The sequence below is a fragment of the Sinocyclocheilus anshuiensis genome, unplaced genomic scaffold (assembly GCF_001515605.1).
Source record: "Sinocyclocheilus anshuiensis isolate Anshui unplaced genomic scaffold, SAMN03320099.WGS_v1.1 scaffold1737, whole genome shotgun sequence".
NCBI classification, from domain to species: Eukaryota; Metazoa; Chordata; class Actinopteri; order Cypriniformes; family Cyprinidae; genus Sinocyclocheilus; species Sinocyclocheilus anshuiensis.
In genome coordinates, this window is record NW_015540975.1 from 248,785 (window position 1) to 265,994 (window position 17,210).

General features: G+C 38.9%; 1 protein-coding gene across 1 annotated transcript in view; it reads left to right on the forward strand.

Annotated features, from left to right (window-relative positions):
• The window catches only part of LOC107690092 (protein diaphanous homolog 2-like), a 141,975-nt gene that overhangs the window by 75,301 nt on the left and 49,464 nt on the right, over positions 1-17,210 (forward strand). The gene's annotated exons all lie outside the window — the stretch shown is intronic.

Sequence of the window (17,210 nt, forward strand, 5' to 3'; positions counted from 1 at the left end):
CGAGAACCGTGGATTTTCACTGGTATTGGTACCGAATACTGAAATTTTGGTACCGTGACAACACTAGTTGCACCCTTAATGTATATGTGCACATTCATATGTGTACACTAGTAACAATAGTAAAAATGTTTAGTTTGAATTTTTTACTCTGTGATTTGTACTGTAGGCTTAGTTTGTAGTTTTTCAGTATTTTTTTCTAGTTTCATTAATTTTTTTTTATTTTTTTTTATTTTTTATATTCATATTTTATTTTATTTATTTTATAATTAACAAAGCAGAATTTGAATATTTTTATGTACTTTTGTACCACCTTGAAGTTGTGGTGTGGGTATCCCTGCTTGGGAAGTGGATATTTGCTGAAGTAGATTACACATACCCAAGACGTTTCATACAGTGAGCTTGTACAGCACAGATTAATTCAGTGTGACATGGGGAATTGTGAGTTATGAAACATGTTTGTGTGGACCTCTGGATGGTGCTATAGGGAACCTTGTTATCCTCTTTCCTAGTGGTATTATTATTATTATTATTTGTAGTAGTAGTAGTAGTAGTAGTATTCATAATTTTATTAATTTAAACAATCATTTGTAAAATTCTATATATTATACAATATATTTTTTATTTATATTTATTGATTTATGTATTCATTTGAACGTTTTCATTTTGTAATTGTGGACCTCTGGATGGTGCTATAGGGAACCTTGTTATCCTCTTTCCTGGGGGAGCAGACAGCAGCTGCTACTTTGCCCAGTGTTTGTAATTACTGTGCTTTAACTGCATAATCTAAAGTGGACTGGACTGAAACTGTGCCGTGTTCATTCCTATTAGCTCACAATTGCATTGCTATTGATTTGTTTTCCCCCTGTGCACCATGCCTCATAGTGCCAAACATATTGCCATGCCTGGCAAAATGAGGCAGACTCACTTTGACTAATTCAGCCCTGTTAACAGCACATGTAAGAAATGTTCCTAAGCAAAACTGTGAACTACATTCATTAGTGTGAGATATACTGTGTGAACTTTGAGAGTGAAATGTTACATAGATTTTGAGATCTAAACAGCTTATGATAACGTTTCTTATGGGAGGAATTATATCTAGAAGTACACTTTTCCTTTGCAGTCAGTCACCCTTAAGAAAATATTGGCTTGGTTTTGTTGAAATGAATAGCAGTGTCATTTAGTATAAAATTAACTAAGCTATCTTTTTTTTTCTTTTCCTTTCTTTTAACACATTTTAATGCTTCAAATAAAATCCTTCATAATCACACAGTTTGCATGCAATACCAAATGGATACTTTCATAACGGATGTGAATTTGGATGTGACTGCTGATCTGATTATCAGTGCGGAAGAGAAATGGCTTTGGGAACACAAGCCTAACAAAACCCTTCTCTTCTCATGCAATTCAACTAAGACTAAATCCTTCACTGATCATGGAATGGTGCATTATCATAATCTCATAAATTCTAGAGCACTTGAAATGTGCCATATAAATAAGTAATTATTCCATAGTACAGTATCATAGTGAGACAGTCACTGTGGCTTCATCCTGACACCTAATTTGCTGTATATGGTTTGTAAGACTAGATTTAGTTATTAATGTGCAAGGAAATGCCTGCGGACATTTTGTGGCATCTTGTATCTTGTCCTTGACTGTAATGAGGAGAAAGCAAGGTGTCTGGGTTTTTTTTTCGTCCCCTTTGTTTCTTTTAAGTTTACTTGGCAACATATTAAATGAGAGCCCCAAGTCACAATAACCTTGATAGTAGTAACAACAACCCTGTAGTAACAATTGAGTCTCCTTAGGAAGGTTACTACCTGAAACCTTGAATGCACAAGGGAAGAAAAAGACGAAGGAGAAATGCATGGCACAATGGACAGCTCAGATATTGAATTAGCTCAATAACACTGAGGCTAAACATAAATCATATGACTCAAGCGCAGTCTAGAAGGGTCACATGGCTAATTTGGGCTGAGATTTGGATATGAACAGGGAACATTCAGAAATGACATCTGTTTAAACTCCTCATGCCGTGATGTAGACCTCAGCCCGAAGCGCCAGGGAAAGGTCGACTGATGCTCATCCTTCCCGTCAGATGGAAATTGACAGTCAGGAAATGAGTTCTGTCTTATTCTGATGCCCTACTTTAAAAGAGTATTACTTGAGCATTGGAAAATGGAAAGCCAGTACAGTACTTAATGTGTGTGGATATCTGCAATATGCAATATGGCAAGTTGGCACATTGGCATATTGAGTGGAATGCTAACAGTTTGCACTGCTCCCTGAATTTTCAAAAAGATCAGCGAGGGGGCCTAGAGATCGTTTGAAGTCCCACTAGGTGTGCATGATTGTGGGCAGGAGGGAAGGCACAGGTCCTTAACAGACCTCTAACCTGGATGAATCTCAATAAATGCTGTGTGAAATTACTTACCTTGTGAAAGTGAAGACTGGCTGCTCTCTTAGGTTTGAAGTTGGTTGCCGTTTGAGCTACTGTAAAATGTTAAAGGGGTCATATGACGTTGCTAAAAAAAGAGCACTATTTTGTGTATTTGGTGTAATGAAATGTGTTTATATGGTTTAAGGTTCAAAAAGCACATTATTTTCCACATACTGTACATTATTGTTTATCCTCTATGCCCCGCCTTTCTGAAACGCGTCGATTTTTACAAAGCTCATCGTTCTGAAAAGCGAGGTGTGCTCTGATTGGCCAGCTATCCAGTGCGTTGTGATTGGCCGAATACTTCAAGCGTGTGACGGAAATGTTACGCCCCTTACCATACTGTGATGCCGTGTCCCGGTGCAACGAGACAAAAACAATAAAACCCATTATAAGCGAGGCATTTGTTGCATCCAGTGGGGAAATAATTACTGATTTTAATGACTTATACTGTCTTTTTATGCATTGCGTTGCATCGAGCCACGTAAACATAAAACCATGTCTGCATTTGTGATCGGAGAAACGACAAACAACAAGCGCTACTCTACACTGCTCAAAACTCGCGTTTGAATCGTTAGTGGCAAATTCTTTAAATATGAAAACATACTTACAGGCTGCGAGTCAGAACAGACAGCATTGTAGGCTACTCTCCCAGGTTCAGGAAACAGTCCTCCGCAAAATGTGTTGCACACACACGAATATTTGGTTTGAACTGTTCTGGAACAGTGTTGTAAATACAACTTAACCACTGAATTCTAGTTGTGTCCTGTTTTGGAAGGCCAAACAAAGAATTTTCGCTTTCGCAACGAAACACACAGCGTCTCCACGACATGGCGGAGGCGGCAGCAACAATACAACAGCAATAATAAAAGTTACACCTTCTTAGTGTAAACATTTGGGCAGCGTTATGCAAATCTTCCCACACAGTGACGTAGATATGTGGGGGCGTGCACGAACAGCTTGTAACACTCCAAAGAGAAAGGAAAACTTGAAATTGCATCATATGACCCCTTTAAAAATTATAATTTCATTTATTTGTAATTTTGTTTAATATTATTCATAAATAAATGTAATTTGAATATATTTGAAATAATTGAAACAATGATAATATATTAAAACATCATATAGTATTAACTATTATTGTTATTATTACTATTATAGGCACTTTATTTATGTAGTTATATATACTATATATATATACTTTTTCTTTTACGCAGTTAGGATTTTCCATTTCCACATTTCTCTTTAAACTCTGCACACTCTGTTGCTTTTAGGAATTAACAGTGGGCGTGAGGTGAAGTAAGAATTTGCACTGTATTCCATTACTGATTCTGTTTCAACATAAGCTGTCTTTCAAGCCCCATGAAGTGCCCATATGAGCCAGTGTAAGGATTTGCCAGAACCGGGTGAGGGAGATTAAAGACTCCTTCTGTTTTGGCTCTGTTTGATGTTGCCGTGGTGGTTTTGTTCGCTTAGGCATTTTCTGACAAATATCATTACCACTTTGCTCCTATAGTTCTACACACAGCGTCTTCAGGGCGAGTCGCCCACATACACAGAGCTGCTTGTCCAGATAAGACTCGGGAGGGCTGGAAGGCTGGTATGAAACTTTGCTTCCAGACAGCTGGACTAAAGCTGCACCAATTGCCATTAATAATGGAACAGCAATGATAGTCCATTTGCTTTTCAATAGCATCTATACCTGGGATGTGTCATCCTCCTTGCTGCTGTTTGAACTTTAAAATTTTACATTTTGCGTATCTTAAACGGATCAGTCTGAATCCACTACTCATGAGATGATTCAGTTTTACTTCTTTTTTTTTTTTTTTGTCAAATCTATAATGGTAATTAAAATTAATTGTAATAATGTAATAAATCATAATAAACAAATCAGGTTCAGGTTATGTGGATATATTTATTAGTATTTATTAAAAATAGATGGATAGATCGATAGATAAGCTTGAGCATTGCTATGACTAGTGATGTCAGACTTTTGGACCACACTGTAGATTTGGTCATTCATGGTTCATTCAAGTGAGCAGGATAGGAAACAAATTCTTGTAATTTGCCAGCAACCAAAGTGTACTTGTGTTCATTCAGAGACAGATCTGTTACTATCAGTGCCTGTGTATCTGTGTGCATTTTTAGAGGCTTCACAATGAGCAGTTTGCACAAGTTGAAACAGAAAGGAGATCAAAGCTGAGAGCAGCGTTTAAAGAGATGGCAGCTGTAAGCATTTAAGTGGTAAAGTGCTGGAAAATGTTGTACTTACATGCTGGAGCTATGGTGTGGGATTGCATTTCTTCAGCTCTTTATGATTCGTAATGGCCATATTCTGGCCACAGTGTTTTAACACAATTGCTTGGTGAAAGCATATCATCATCATCATCATCATCATCATCATCTCTCGCCTGTCTTTTTATATGGAATGATTCGTTTGCTACCATGCTACATTAAGTAGTCTGTTTTCAAACCTCACTTTCAAATGAGACTTTACACTTTCTTTTGAATGATGCCTCTTTTAATTTCTCTCTCATTTTTTCTTCTTGTTTTCCAGTTGTCCTTCTCTCTCTCCCTCCCTCCCTCCCTGCTTTGGTATTCTTCTGTTTGTTGTTGTATAAGCGAACCAAGACAGCCATCAGCAAGCATATCACCCTGGAAGAAAATTATGGTTATTTTCCTCAAGTCTCTGTGTTCTGTACTCATTTTTTTTTCTTCAAATGTTGCACACCTTGCTGAGATCCACAAAGTGCGTGTCAGTCAAGGGTGCATTACTTCTCTCTCAAGTGGACATCTGTTGAATTCTCTTCCATATCACCCTGAAAGCTCAGTGTATGAATGACATGAATTGTACATGCTGAGAGAGAATGCATAGACCTGAATGTTACAGACAAATCCAGACTAGACTCTTCTGAATAGATCAAGAGTGATCCAAGAGCCAGAGAGCATCATGAACCTGCTGTAGAGTTTGACAGGCTTAGTAAATAAAGCAAAGATAACCTGTTTTTGTGTGTTTGTGCATGGATACACACATAGTCTGACTCCCTGCCAGCCTTACTTCAGCCCTGTGAAACTGATGAAAAAGGTAGAGGAAAAGCTTCAAACAGCACATAGCACTTGAATTTATGGTCAGACCTGAACCATAAAAGAATGATTTTTCCATCCCTTTAACCCTCTTGATCTTTAATGTTGCATTGTTGAGATCTTAATGTCTTGATTCAATGATTTATGTATAAAAAAATAGCAGCAGTTATTTCAAAAGTAATCTATTATTTTATTAGGTTTCTCTAATGATCCCATTTGGCAGGTGTGAACCTTTTTTTATTTTATTTTATTTTATTTTTATTTTTAGGAGCTGCATTCAAAATCCACTTGACCCAAAAATCCATGGAACTACTTTCCATCTCAGTTTGAATAGGCATGACTCTTTTGATATCACAAATGGAGTTAAGAACCATTTGATGTGAACCTAGCCTTAGAAAGGACGTGTCATTGTGTGGGGCCAAAGGAAAAGAGACTGAGTAAGAGATAACCACACATCTGTCTGATGAAAAATGGTGTCTTTTCAGTCCCGAGCTTTCACCTCTGTAATTCACGTTTAATTTAGTCTGGCTTTGATGAGGAGCAGAGATCCGGTTAGATCACAGAGCGACGACTTACAGCGCCACCGCTTAACCACGGCCACTCTCATCCTCTGTTGATCCTGACTGCCTTCAAAGAATTCTGTGCGATTCCGTGATCATATTACATGGGCTTTCGAAGTGCACTACTTCTCCCTTTCTCTACCGGAATGCTAGTGGAGATCTCAAATACATATCTGTTTGGGTTGAATTGTTTCCTGAGCGGAGTCAATAGCTACATTTCCTCTCCTGGAACCGAGCGACCCTAAGGCTTGCTCGTAAAGGTCCTGCTGTAATTTGATGTTGTTTATAGATTTGTTTACTTCAGTATGTGCTCCACTCTTGGATCTACAAAGCCACCATCACCAGGCACTACAAAAACATGTTTGTGCTTTTATTAAAAAAATGTCTTAATGTTACACTAGTGAAAAAAGGATGGCAAGAAAGTTGAAAAATCCTCATCTCTGTGGATTACATTTTGGGGAACAACTTGTCCTGCACTGTTTACATGCTGTGAATATCTCAGAACTTTGAGGATGGGTGTGTTTTTGTGAGACCTATGGTTTTTGTCTGCTGGATTATAAAACACCATAAAGTTAAAATATTAAAGTAAAAAATAAATCACTTATTTGACTTGGCTAGTACATAAATCTAACTCCCCAATGCATGCTAGCAACAAAATAGTATAGTAAAAGACACAGTGAACATCAGAATTATTTTAGTGTTATTTACATACTATTATATTATTTCTTAATATTTTTGGTTTGTGTTAATATTTTTATTTAGCTTTAACAAATGTTTATTTCAGGTTTAATCATTTTACTACTTAAATTGAAATGCATTCTCCAGTTTTACTGTTAAAAAAAGTATTTCTAAATATTTTACATTTAATTTGTGCTACTTGTCGATTCCTTTACATTTTTTTGTGTGAAATATACAAGCAATTTCTGAGTGATTTTTTTCTGTGTAGTTGCCAAGACAACATTTCTAATTGTCATTGAAGTTTTTCATTTAATATATACATTTTATTATGTTTCAGTTTTATTTCAATGAATGAAAATGATTTTTAGTTTTAGTTTTAGGTAACAATAACAACACTCGTAAACATCATAGCAACCTCATAGCAATGCCTTCACATCATGGCGGCGAGTTTTACACAGGCAAGTACCACTCATATATTCTTCATAAAATGCCAGATCTCCTTTTTTTATATTGCTGTTAAAGCCAACAGTATGAGTTTGATTAAAGTGTTTCACCATTGTCTGCTGAAGGGCTTATCTTCCACAAATACTGTAAAAGTACCCGTCTAGCTCTCTGTGCTCTCAAGCTACTCTTTTACAAAACAAACAAGAGCAGGAAGTTATGAGCGTAAAGCCTCATAACTACATTTACTGGCATAGTTTATACACAATCCAATCCCTGAGTAATCCAGACAGCAGGTAACAGCGGGTCCCATAAACCATCTCATAATCCAGCATGCCAGGGAAGCAGTTGAGCGCACAGTTTAGACTCTGTGTGCGTGGACAAAATAATTTCAAAGTGAAGCGGGTCACAGCTTACACTTTAAAGTCCTGTCAGCCCAGTGATCACTATCTGAGTCAAACCTGAGACGGCACACAAAGCTGAATGCTCATCCCATGCTCTATCATTATAACTCATTATGCTTGACTAGCTTTTGTCATTAAAGCAAACATCGAGGGCTGTAATCAAAGATGGAGTCTAAAGGATGTAACAGAGGGGTCCGGCTTTTTAGGGAGGCAGATCAGAAATAATTGGCTGTTAGGGTAGGGTGCTTTCTCTAAGCTATGCTTAAAGATGCTTTATCTGTATAGAGATTTTCCTGTTTACCATCATTTCTGCTTCTGCATCCACACAAATTGTTCTTTTCTAGAATCCTCCATTTTTAAGGGTTATCGTGCAACCAAAATAAGTTTTGTGATGAAAGGATCCAAGGTTTGGCTCGAGCCAGATGCTCCTCTGACCACCCTGAGCATTTGGACTGGGGTCATCCCATGCAGCGTGAGCCCGAGCCAGTGGAGGGCTTTCAAAAACAACAAGCTGCTCTCCTGCGTTCCTGCGATCCCTGGCTCTCCCTCACATGAAAATGTTTTCATAGTGGGTTCTGTTCCTCCTGCCCCCTTCTTTCACTTCCCCTCCCTGGATCACAGTGCAACTGTCCCGGCTCTTTGATCTACTGTGTATAATGAAACAGATGAGCACAGACCTCATCAACCTGGTGAAATGAGTACAGAGGGTGTATTTGGATGCAGTTCTTGACTGGGGTCTTTCTGTGCTGTAGTGTTTTTAATCAGGCTGCGACTGCTTCCACGTATCACCTATTCACGTTGGACGTGAGCTGACTGAGAAACAGTGACGTGGGTGGAACTATGAAAAGCTTATGAAAGCCCACACATGCATTCAGTGCCTGTCAGGAATTGTTTACGGTTGACAAGTGGATCCATAGGTCTGTGAAGAGTGGCAATGCATGAATTTTAGCGTTGACTGCCTTTGGTGGGATTGTGGAGACTTACAATTACTCTGTTCATACCTTCTGTGGATTTGATTCCAACAGATAATACTTTCTTGCACTAACAAGCGTAATGTCAGGCTGTCTTGAAGGAGAAGTCATTTTATTTATTCTACTTTTTATTTTATTTTTATTTTTTTATTGTTATCCTCCAGTCAAACTTTGACATTTGCACGCACAACACGTGAAGTATTTCCAAAGGACTCTTCATACCAGGGCAAACAAATTGGATCAACATATCGGTTAACCTTCAAGATAGAAAGAATAATACCCAGCTACCTGTTAAATAAAAAAATAGTATAAGTAGAAAAAAGCCATCCTCAACAGGTTCTTATTTCTTATTTTCTCCAATGACCCCCCCCCCACACACACACACACCTGTCAGATGATATAGCGAGCCTTTAAAAGCCTCCACAGCCAGACTAACAACCATAACACAGCGTAGCGGCTGGTCTCAAGGCCACAGATCTCCATCAGAGAAGGCAAACAGCCACACATCCTTAGCACCCAGGGAAGTCTAAGAGGCCACGTGCCCAGCAGTGCTCCTGTATTACTGACAATATCTCAGCTCTGCCATTAATTTATATAAATAAATTAATACTTTTATTCAGGAAGGATGAGGAAATTTATAATACTTCAAAATATTTATATTTCAAATAAATGCTGTATCATGATTAACCTAGATTAATGTTTACCTTTGCATGTTCCATTTAAAATGTAAACAATTTGTATATTAGTATTGATTACTATTAGTCAATGTATTATGAATATAAATTACTTTACAATGGACAGTATATGTATAAATAAACATTAAATGCTGTAATAAATTCTGTTAAAAGGTTTGTTAGTTCATGATGTTTAAGACATTAAACCAATGTTAACAAATTAAAACTTAATTCTAAAGTGTTACTAATAGTTCCTTATTTGCTTTAGTGGTGCACCCTGGGAAAGGTCAGTGAGAGTTTATGCAGTAAAACTCACCACTATCACAAAGACAGACTGTTGTGGGGTTAGGTAATAGATTCTTTCTAGACACTAGAAATGAAACATTTGTTGGCCATATGCCTCAGGGATGTGCTTTCAGTACAGAATGAAATTTAGTTTGGTGGTTTAAATGTAATTGGTCAAACCAGTCCTTAAACCAACCATCTCTTCTCGTAGCTCATTGGCTGAAGGCCTATATTCAAAGGGCATGGCTGTAAAGCCCTCTGTGGTAAGTTAACAGCCCTGAAGAATAACTCTTCCCACACTCTTTGCACTTTTGAGCTGCCTAGCTAGAAATTAAAGACACGGTTGGGTCTTGGTACTGTAATACCGCAGCTTAGAACTACATCCCATTCATGTTCACACCACTGAGACTGTCTCTAAAACATAATGCATTTCCCCCGCTCATTATTTTGGCACTTTCTATTTGTTAAATCCAGGTGATATGGATTCTTACAGATGACCTTACGATAAGGTGTAATGTCAGTACGATCCATCGTCTTTCATAGAAGCCTGTTTTCATTTCACACAAATCTGATCGTGTGAATTTAATATGAAAGATAGCCTATTATCGGCTTTGCACGCTGCAGCACCATAGGAGAGAGCTGTTAGTGCTGCTCTGCCAGATAACCGTATGAATGTGCGTGCTAAGTGAGCTCCAACCAATAAAAGAAGCCATGCTTGAGCAAGTCCCGCTTCACACGCCACAAAAATCACTTGCGAAAATTAAGTGGAGGTTACAGAATTACTTTGTCATTTGGCCTAAATCCATCGGATGCTTCATGATATGAGGATATTTGCTCACAGATTGCACTTTGCATTTCCCACAACCCCAGAGGTTACCATAAACAAAAGTTTTCTGATATGATGAGGAGGAACAGGGCTTGGCAACCCTCCTGAGCTCTTATCCAAGTCCAGCTGTTAGTTTCTTAGTCTCAGTGTATCTCTCACTCATCATTACAGAGCCGGTTGTTATTGGGTCAGTCTGTGACCTTTCTAGCCTTTTCTCCACTTAGTCTCCACAGGCTACCAGAAGAACCCAGGGTAAGAATCAGGAGTGTATTAGCAACCCCTGCACCTGGTCATACTTTGAAAGTCTCTCAGGCATATCACGTCGTCCTCTGAGGGAATGAACCTTTACCTGCCGCCCCATCACAATTATCATTAGCGCTAACCTTCCCCTTTTCCCCTGTTATCGTTAAAGATGATGATAATTGCATGGATGGGAGAGCATGGCCCTCTCCCCCAGCTGTTTTTCTGTGCTGTTCACCTTGAAGTGTGAAGGTCAAGACTGAGGATAAGGGGTAAGTCATTATAGGAAAGATGCCTCCTAATAACCTGACATCAGGAATCTATCAGAGAGAGGTTGAATTATACTCATTCAGACAAACTTCCCTTGTATTTATGGCCCACAGACTCTTTTGACATCAACAAACGTTCGGGTACTTGAGTAAAAACAGCTTGAATCACTTCACTAATACAAATGAATAGCTCCAGACACTAATTTTACAAACTACATCATCAAAATGCACTCACCTGTTCCGCCGCAGAATCTCAACCCTAAATTTAGAGTGTATATGCCAGAGTCTTCGTTATGCTCTGCTCAGATTCAATTTGTGTGCATTTTTTCCTTATTGATCGGCCTTATCCGATCAATGCAGGTTCACTTGGATGAGAGAAAAAGAAACAGTTTCAGGTTTGTTACTAAAGGATTTCTTTTTTTGAGAGTGTGAGCATGCATTTGAGAGGCTAGATGGTGGGAACGCTGTGGTCGGCTTATATCCAGGCAATAAATTGGTTGCAGGGTTGAGAAAGAGACCTCTCTTTAGCCTTAGTCACTGGCAGAAATAGTCACAGCTGTAATTCCCCAATACAATAGTGTTTTCAAACCTCAATTGTGTGTTTGAGACCATCTTGTAGATCTGGCTGAGAATGTGGAGAAATGTAAAGAATGACTCTCTTTCTGACTTTACTCTTCTTTTACACCAATACTCTCTGTATCTTCATTTTCTACCTTCCTTTTATTTTGTATTTGTATTTTATTTTATTTATTTATTTATTTTCCCCACTGACTTCCATTGTTTAGTCAATTTGTTTGTATCTGCGTGTTCCAAGTTTTGGAACAATGATGACAGAATATATATCAGAATCAGAATGAGCTTTATTGCCAGGTATGTTTACACATACGAGGAATTTGTTTTCGTGCACCTCTTCTTTTATTTATATATATATATATATATATGTGTATGTGTATGTGTATGTGTATATGTATATGTATGTATATCTGACTCATCTACCTCCGCAAAACTAACTGTCCAAACTTGAACAATGCCAATCAATACGAGACAGATTTTTTTCAGGAATTGAATCAAGCCTGAGTGAAAAATACTTCAATTACAGTATGGTAAAAAGGAAAGTTTAGTCTGAAACAAAGTTTCTGTCATCATTATATATCAAGTCAAGTCAAGTCAAGTCTGCTTTATTGTCAATTCTTCCACATGTACAGCACATACACACAGTCTGTCAGAGTTCAGTGGTGCGTTGGGCAAAAGAGGGGAGGGGGTTCAGCTTCCTGACAGCCTGATGGATGAAGCTGTCCTTTATATATATATATATATATAATGATGACAGAAACTTTGTTTCAGACTAAACTTTCCTTTTTACCATACTGTAATTGAAGTATCAGGCTTGATTCAATTCCTGAAAAAAATCTGTCTCGTATTGATTGGCATTGTTCAAGTTTGGACAGTCAGTTTTGCGGAGGTAGATGAGTCAGATTATTCCAGACAGATTGCGCGTTCCGACAACACTCTTCCCAGCGGACAGTCAGACTCCACATTGTCTGCTTCGTCTGATGCTTTGCCGGGACATTGAACACATTTTAAGAGGACCTGTCATCAGTGTTTTCAGTTCTCCGTTCACCATCTCTAGCTTTATGTCTCTGTAGCTGCTCTTGGGTGAATCATTTCTGTCCGGAAGCGAACATGTGGTAGTGTTTAGCTTGCTAATGCTCAAGGCTTTGGCTGCCTGGGGGGAGATATCACATGGACAGCTCCCAGCAGAAGGATTCTAGTCCAGTAAACGATCTCTACACCCAAATGTGAAGAACTTTGGAAATGAGTAGCTCCCATGGGCTGCCCTCTGTCCAAAAATCACAGAAAGGGCTTGTGTGAACTTGAGTGTGTTTTTCTGTTGCCTTTTTTTATTGCTTTTCTTATTGTAAGTTCTATTATTGCTATTGCATTTCACCCTTTGTTGCCGCCAAGAGCTGTTCTCTCATCCCTACATATAACAATGTCTGTGGACTCAACACACATGTATATGATTACGTTGGCAGGAGCAATCTTGTACTGCTAATGTTTTACTAACATTTTGAAACCAACTTCCCCTTGAATACCTCTCAACTTTGTGTTTTCCTTCTAATGGATCGCATTACTGAAGCATCACTCTAAAATACTGCTGTTTGTATTGTGCTGAAATACCCCAAACATAATCAGTCCTTCATGGTCAGTTTATAACTAAAACCACCTGGCTTTTTCTTCATCAATAGTTGGACCATTTATTCAATTATTTATTACGTTTTCTCATATTCATTCATGTTATTTATGTCCTCCATGTACACAACATGTCTTGAATTAACTTTAATTTCTTTGTATAAATGCGGTTCTCCATAAAATCTTAATGAGCCATCTGTTTGTTTCACTATACGCAGACGCTGCCTTTATCTTTGTAACGCTGTGAGGCCCAGTTTATTTTTTCTGTATTTAACACAACACTAACAAAAAAGATATCTTCTAAATAAAACTTTATTTCTCTAGCTTCATTATGGTGTTTTAGAGAAGTACTTAATGTAGATATTGGTTTCTTTTTTGTTATTCATATGTGGTGATGATTGGATTTTTATCCTTTAAACTGTAGGCTATTTCTTCTTTGGAAAAAATAATGCATTTTAAAGAATGTTTTGCAACAGTTTTCCATATAAAAGACATGAACCATATAATCAAAAGAACCCAAAAGACAATTAGAATTTGTGTCTTTAATGCCTTTCTAAATAACACATAACAAAATGCAGTTTTGACATGAATAAAAGCTTCTTAGCCTCTTGGAGAGGTGGCGAACACGTCCTGTTTTGTGAGTCTTTTGCTTGTGTCAATACTCTAAGCATATTCTAGTGGGTAGATCAAGAGACTTCGCTCACTTGGCTGTTGGCAGAAGTCCTGTTCCTATCTTCAGTGATGGACAGACGGGGGAACTGTAGCCTATTATGCACTAATGATTTGTCTTAGAAACAGTGACGCTGTCCTGCTCTTCTCTAGTTATTCAGTTCTGCAAGATCACACTTTTTGAATCACTACGAAATGGTGCAAGCCTGCAGATAAAAATCAATGTCATAAATACGTAGGGTGGAGTGTAATTCAATCAGCAAGCCTGCTGCAAGTACAAAAATAGTCTCTCAAACTGCCCTTTTCCACCATGAGTGGAAGTTTGTGATGGGCTGAGCTGTGTCTGTTTCTCATTAATCCAGCACCGCTCGGACTGAGGAGGTGCGGGCCTGGCGGGCTGCGGATCTCTAACAGCTGAAGAGCCTGAGGATGTGTTGGAGAGGAGAGCGTGGGCTACCCAGGTGGGAGAGCCAGCTGGTGGAAGGGTGTGACAGTGTGCCTAAGGGGGTGGTTGGGGGTATCTTGAGCTCCACAATATGGCTGAAAGCTGTTCCCTCACCTGCGGCCCTTCCCCTAAAAAATTAAGATCCTTCGGGAGCCCAGTTTTCAGATATTTTATTTTTTCAGGTCTTCGAGTTTCTCCGATTGGAGCTGTTTTCTGAGTGCACTGCTGACTCTCTTGAGTGGAAACATACCTATACCCATAACATATCCATGGATCTATCTATCTATCTATCTATCTATCTATCTATCTAATCTACAGTAGGTAGTCAACCAAAATGCCTAATACCGCCATGTGTACCACCGCCACGGTGTTAAATAAAAACCCAGTCACATGTGAAACTTGTTCACGACATTACCACCAGGTGGAACAAAGGGACGGTTGACACCATTGCTCAATAAAGCTGGAATTGTGACATTTTCACTTGTAAATAAAGATAAAAATAATGAAATAAATCAGTGGTAATATTACAATAATAGGCTAGTAAATTATTATAACATTTAATCTTGAATTATTCATCAAATAAATGTTTATTGTTACAGCTATTTGACCACTGTTATGATGAAATATCACAGTAACGGCAGTGCTTGAAGTATGCTTACTTTTTACTGTACAGTACCAGCCAGTATTTTAGATTAGCTCTTTGACTATTTATTAAGTTTAAAGAGGTGTCCATTTTGCCATAAAAATATAAAACGATAAAAAAGGTTGATTATTGTTAATAGGAAGATTATGGGTGATGTAGGCCTCTTTTTGACTAAAATATGGTGTAGTACTGCAGTATAGAGTTAAATTTAAGCACAGGCTCACAGGCTTGACATTTATCCTGCTTGAGTTCTTTCTAAATAACAAAGCACATATCTTCATATGTAGGCTACTAAATTTGCTTCTGTGGATATGAATTAAAACGATAAAAAAGGTTGATTATTGTTAGTAGGAAGATTATGGGTGATGTAGGCCTCTTTTTGACTAAAATATGGTGTAGTACTGCAGTATAGAGTAAAATTTAAGCACAGGCTCACAGGCTTGACATTTATCCTGCTTGAGTTCTTTCTAAATAACAAAGCACATATCTTCATATGTAGGCTACTAAATTTGCTTCTGTGGATATGAATTATTTAAACTACAGTGTTTTTCTTAGATTTTCCGCTGACTCTAGCCATCAAATGTAACCCATTGGCAAGGCAAAGCCGACTGCTATTTTGCCAAAATGCGCTTTGATGCGTTCGCTTGATAACTTGTGGTTAAAGCGCCACTCAGCGGTCAAAAGCTGCAAATGCATTTTGCAGAAGCGGCGGTACCCGCGGCGGTAAAAAGCTCATTCTGGTTGAGTACCATCTCTATCTATCTCTCTCTGTCCGTCTGTCTGTCTGTCTGTCCGTCCGTCGGTCGTTCTCTCTATTGTTTTGCCTGTCTGTATCTATCTTCCTATCTATGAATTGGAATTTGTGAAGTGAAGTGAAGTGATGTGTGGCCGAGTATGGTGACCCATATTCGGAATTTGTGCTCTGCATTTAACCCATCCAAGTGCACACACACAGTAGTGAACACACACACCGTGAACACACACCCGGAGCAGTGGGCAGCCATATTGCTGCGGTTTCCGGGGAGCAGTTGGGGGTTCGGTGCCTTGCTCAATGGTCTCACCTCAGTCGTGGTATTGATGGTGGAAGAGAGCGCTGGTTATTCACTCCCGCCACGGAACCGAGACTCGAACCCGCAACCTTTGGGTTACGACTCTCTAAGCATTAGACTGCTCCCTGAAGCCGTTATCAATTAAATTCTGAATGGTGCAAAACCCTGGTATGGACTCATAGTTCCATTATTGTGAGACATATTTAAGAGACCGTAAGAGTAGGAAAGCAGAGAAAGGTCATAGTAAAAGTCACAGTAAAACTTCCAGCTTCTAAAATACACTATGAATCCACAGCACTGTGATCAGCTTGTGAAATATATTTAATTAGATATACAATTAATAACTTTTTGGAACTGCAAGTCCTGTCACCTGTCAGGGTATTAAAATGCTCACACAAATTAATTACTTGGTATCCATTTAGTCTGAGCACACCTGAGCTTTTAGCACCAAAATAAATAAATAAATCAAACTTACAGAAGATCAAACTCACTGAGCAGGCTCAGTAGTGTCACCATCACTTCCGTTCCAAAACAGACATTCATCAGTACCACAGTGCTATTGACACAACAGCAAAGGGCCTGTAGCCAGCAGCAAATCTACCTGCTTAGGAGATGTCCCTGCTTTGATAGCTCCTTCACATATGCAGATTTCTTGGGAGAGGCTTGTTTGTATTCGATTTCCTGAGAGACTTCCATCTTGGGCTTAAATAAATAGTGGAGTTGTGATGATTAGCGCTGAGGTGCACTCCTACTCTCACAAGCAATCTGCCAAACCTAGGCTTCTTCGGTCTTTGTTTTCACCCAGAATCTCTCTCTCTCTCTCTCTCTCTCTCTCTCTCTCTCACGGGTTAGTCCCAGAGCTACGGCCTTGATTGCGCTCTAATTTAGTTAGTTGGTAGTTGACTGTGACAATGGTTCGGCCAAGGATTTCGCTGACACATTATGTCACTCTTTGAGAGGCTGTTTTCAAGCAGGCCTCAAAGGGAACCGGTCCCTCGAATGCCAGTCACACACGTACGGCATTAACGTTGGTTTGGGGCTGTTCCAAGCTGCTGTTCCTGCTGCTCCTTAGGATTACAGAAATAACACAATTATCTCCATGGCTCTGAGCCGTTGACAGAGCAAGCCCTGTGTTTGTCAATAGCAGGCCCACACAATCTCCCTCCAATATACAGAGCGGCTCTGTAGTCACACGCCGATGGTCTCTTTAGCACGTCGTCTCTATACATCTGTCTCTCTTGCTGTTTTTCTATCTCACCTGTCTCTCTCTGTTCCTTTTCCATTTTCTCCTACCTTCTTTTTTTTTGTCTTCTCTTCCTTCCCTCCCTGTTTTTTTTTTTTT